General features: G+C 49.0%; 1 long non-coding RNA gene across 1 annotated transcript; it reads right to left on the reverse strand.

The window, feature by feature from the left end:
• Positions 1–1,910: 1,910 nt before the first annotated feature.
• LOC115278910 lies at positions 1,911–2,930 on the reverse strand. Its single transcript, XR_003903112.1, has 2 exons — positions 2,892–2,930; positions 1,911–2,260 (listed from the first exon to the last, which is right to left on the reverse strand). It is a non-coding gene; the product is annotated as an uncharacterized LOC115278910 (long non-coding RNA).
• Between the last annotated feature and the right edge of the window lie 1,453 nt (positions 2,931–4,383).

Here is a 4,383-nt window from a genome sequence, read left to right on the forward strand (position 1 = left end):
ACTACTGGAAGAGATCAAGAGTTGCTCCTTCCATGGACCGAACCAGGCAGGAGCCCCCAGTCTTTATTTTATATTCAGCTTTGGTCTAGTTCACTTAGTGATGTCCCCAAATAGCTGTCTTTCCAAAGCAGTTGCCATGATGATTTTGAGAGATTATTGGATGGCAGTTCTCTGGGGGAAAACACTAGGCCTCATGTCGTTGGGGGAGGGGGGGGTAGGCTTGACCGTCGGCACCCCATTTCCCCTACCTCGAACCCCTGTGCGGGAGAAAGGGCTTAGCAGCCTCTCCACCCACAAGGGGGCTCCTTAGAGTCCTCGGTCACAGAAGTGTGGCTATCTCCCAAGTTCCTGCAGCCCTGGGAGGAATTTAAGCACGGCTTGCCCAGCCCTGTTCTTGCCCGAGGGTCTAAAGATTCTGAGACAGTCTCCCAACCACGTGTAACCCAGGACTGCGTCAAGCCCCAGTGCGTGGTGATCTTATCCCTTTCGCAGTGTGTTCAGAGAGTTTATGGTGAAACTGTTTAATGTTTGGTTCAGGCTCCCAGCTGTAAAGCGCTAAGGTGAGGCTCTCTGAACTTCGGCATACCTTCCTCTGCTTTATTTCTGCCTCACCCAGAAGAGCCGCCCTGCGGGCTGATAAGCTTTGAGTTTGCTATTCCGTGTGCGGACCTCCGCAGGCAGCCTCGGCAGCCCCCACCAGCCGGGTAGAAAGGCGGACAATCGGGCCCCACCCAGCCCCCACCCAGCCCTCCAACCAGCCCCCCAGGTGATGTGTGTGCGGGCCCGAGCGGGAGAAGCCGGGCGCTAGCGCTCCGCAGACGGGTTCCCTGAATCATTTCCCAGCTGGGAGGGCGGCTGTTCGGCAGGAGGAACATGAATACTGATGAGGTGCCGCAGGGTGCATCAGAATTTCAAAGGGGAGAGAGATGGGGCCACGAGTTATATTTCTAAAAAGTCCAAGGTAGCACAAAGAAGGGTTTATAGTCCTAGGAGCACTTAATTGATGGCATTTAAAACAAAACAAAACATTACAGGAGGAGCACGTGCCTGGCCTGGGGCATGTGGGCCTCAACACTTCTTGCTCCTCCCATAAACCTACCCAAAGACCTAGTGGATGATTTTAAGAGTTTCCCTGACTCTTGGACAAAAAAGTGCTTTCTGAGAATTTGAAAAACTCTTGTTGGAGACAAAAGGGGGAAGGATTTTTTTCTTCTATTTTTATTTAAGGGTTTTATTTTTTATATTTTACTATTTTTTAAAGTTTATTTATTTTGAGAGAGAGAGGGTGCAAGCGGATGCAGGGCAGAGAAAGAGAGAATCCCAAGCAGGCTCCTTGCTGTCAGTGCAGAGCCCCACACTGGGCTCAAACTTAGTAATCGTGACCTCATTACAGGCCGAGATCCAGAGTTGATGCCTTAACTGATTGAGCCATCCAGGCATCCCTCTTCTATTTAAAAAGAATTTTTTTTAAACATTTATTTATTTTTAAGAGAGTAAGGCAGGGCACAGACAGAGAAGGGACACGGAGAGAAGGACACACAGAATCTGAACCAGGCTCCAGGCTCTCCGCAAGCGCTCAGCACGGAGACCGACACAGGGCTTGAACCCATGAACCATGAGATCATGACCTAAGCCAAAGTCAGATGTTCAACCAACCCGACCACCCAGGTGCCCCGACCCTCTTCTATTTTTAAAGACAGCATTTAATAATGGTTCTTCAGCCTACTGTGAGGCTTAGAATACTAGTCAAATGTGTATTTCTATTTCAAGTCTTGACACTGTCAGCTGAGTCACCTTAGGCAAGCTGCTTAATCAGTTTAGGCCTCAGTTTCTCCTCTGCAAAATGCATAAGAATACCTACCTCGTTGGGTAGGGTTGTCATAAGGATTAAATGCAAAGTACACAGGGGCTCAGTACAGAGTAAGCTTTATATTCTACTTGTTTACAAAACAATGAACTGAAAATGTCTAGCTTTGCATACTCCCTCTGAAGTTGTTGTCCTTAGGATCAAACCCCCACCTCTTGTCCCTACCAAGCCCAGTGACCTGACCCGGCTATCCGTGACCTCAGCCCCTCCCATTCCTCTCCACCCTGGACCCCAGGCTCCAGCCGCACTGGTCTTCCTTCTGCCCCTTCAGCATGCCAGGTTCAGTCCCCATCTTCTGGCCTTGTCCCAGCCAGTCTTTTCCGTCTGCTTCTACACAGGAGACTTCCGCGTCACCTTGGTCTCAGACCCACATTCTCTCCTAAAGAGGTCCTCCTTTCGGAAGAAATAGTCCAGCATTACTAATGGCTAACTGCCCCTTTACGTTTTCATAGCACTTAGTATTACTGAATTCATTCTGGGTGTGCTCGTTTACATTTTTACTTCCTGACTCCCCCACCACGAGAATGTTAGACTCAAGAGGTCACAGTCTTGTGACCCAGTGCCTAGGACAGGGCTCACACAGGCGGGGCTCAAAGAACATCTGTGGAATGAAAGAATGCGAGAGTGACCCAATGGAATAAGAAATGTCACTGGAAGAAACCCTTGAAGCTGAAGCCCCAGGGAAATTCAGGGTGTGCTACCGTAGTCTTAGGTAAAGGCAGAGGGGAGGAGGGGGAAGTGGAAAACCTGGGAGAGGACACCCTGGCCGTCTTTCCTCGGCTGCTTCACCCCTGTGCCAATCTGCCCCTAAGGCAGAATTGGGGGGATTTTAGGTTGGCACTTGTCTGTCTCCCCAGGGGCTTCCTGCTCCTTGAAAACAAAACACCTGTACTTGTACAACTTTTATCGGTGCACAACACCATACCAGGCAGGCCTATAATAGAGGCTCATTAAAAATATTAGGTGGGGGCGCCTGGGCGGCTCGTCGGCTAAGCCTCCGGCTTCAGCTCAGGTCAGATCTCACCTTCGTGGGTTCCAGCCCCGCGTCAGGCTCTGTGCTGACAGTTAGCTCAGAGCCTGGAGCCTGCTTCCGGTTCTGTGTCTCCTTCTCTCTCTGCCCCTCCCCGTCTCATGCTCTGTCTCTGTCTGTATCAAAAATAAATAAAACATTAAAAAAAATAAAAAATAAAAATATTAGGTGAATGAATACGTACAATCATATATATGCTATTACATTTCAGTGTGGGGGTTCCTCAAAAAACTATCCGTAGAACTCCCCTAAGACCCAGCAATAGCACTGCTAAGGATTTACCCAAGGGATACAGAAATGCTGATGGATAGGAGCACATGTACCCCAATGTTCATAACAGCACTGTCAACAATAGCCAAATTATGGAAAAAGCCTAAATGTCCATCACCTGATGAATGGATCAAGAAGATGTGGTATATATACACAATGGAGTCCTACATGGCAATGAGAAAGAATGAAATCTGGCCATTTGTAGGAAAGTGGATGGACCTCGAGGGTGTCATGCTAAGTGAAATAAGTCAGGCGGAGAAGGACAGATACCATATGTTATCACTCACAGGCCTAACAGGAGAAACCTAATAGGAGACCATGGGAATGGGAAAGGGGGGGAAAGAGTTGGAGAGAGGGAGTGAGGCAAATCATGAGAGACGTTTGAATGCTGAGCACAAACTGAGGGCTGAAGAGGGAAGGGGGAAGGTGAAGGCAAGTGATGGTCATGGAGAAGGGACACTTGTGGGAAGAGCACTGGGTGTTATATGGACACCAACTTGGTAATAAACTATATACAAAATAAAAAATAAAATAAAATATGCAAATGTTAAAAAATACATTTCAAATTAATGCTAATAAAGGTCCTGATGCTTGTCTTTGGAAAATATTGGGTTTTTGGTAAGTGAAAGTTTGTTTTGCCTTTCTATGTTTTGGAGTATCCTTAAAGTAGGGTATAGAGATGGAATGAAAGGTATGCTTTGGTCCTTGGTGGCCCAGAGTGGAAAGCAGTTGGAGGGCAGGGAGGATCTGGGGGCGGGACCCCCGGGAGCAAAGTCCAAAGCTGGAGAAAGTTTGCTCACAGCTTAATGCGGGAGCACTGGAGAGAGGCAGGTGAGGAGCTGGGATTTCCTGGGCCGAGGTGGCCTGCTGGCCCTGCCCGGCCCTGCCCCACCTGGGGCTTCAGTGTCTGGTAACCGGCCCAGCAGGGACTCATCCTGGGTGCTGAGGGTGTGGGTGGGAGGGGCGGGCTGGATATCTGCGGGGAGTCAGCAAGTAGTCTCTGTAGTACCTTTACATAGATAAATGAGGGTGGGAGATGGACAGAGAGAGGGAGAGGGAGGGGGTGGGAGAGAAACCCCCCAGGGAGAACAGAGGAAGGTTCTGCAAAAGGCACTCAGGTGACCCCTAAGAATTCAAGTCTTTCTTTAAAGCCCCACCTGAAGGCCAATTCTTCTGCAATCTATAGGGTGGTTTTGGCTCTAGGCTTATCTAAATC

The sequence above is a fragment of the Suricata suricatta genome, chromosome 15, assembly GCF_006229205.1.
Source record: "Suricata suricatta isolate VVHF042 chromosome 15, meerkat_22Aug2017_6uvM2_HiC, whole genome shotgun sequence".
Taxonomy (NCBI): Eukaryota; Metazoa; Chordata; class Mammalia; order Carnivora; family Herpestidae; genus Suricata; species Suricata suricatta.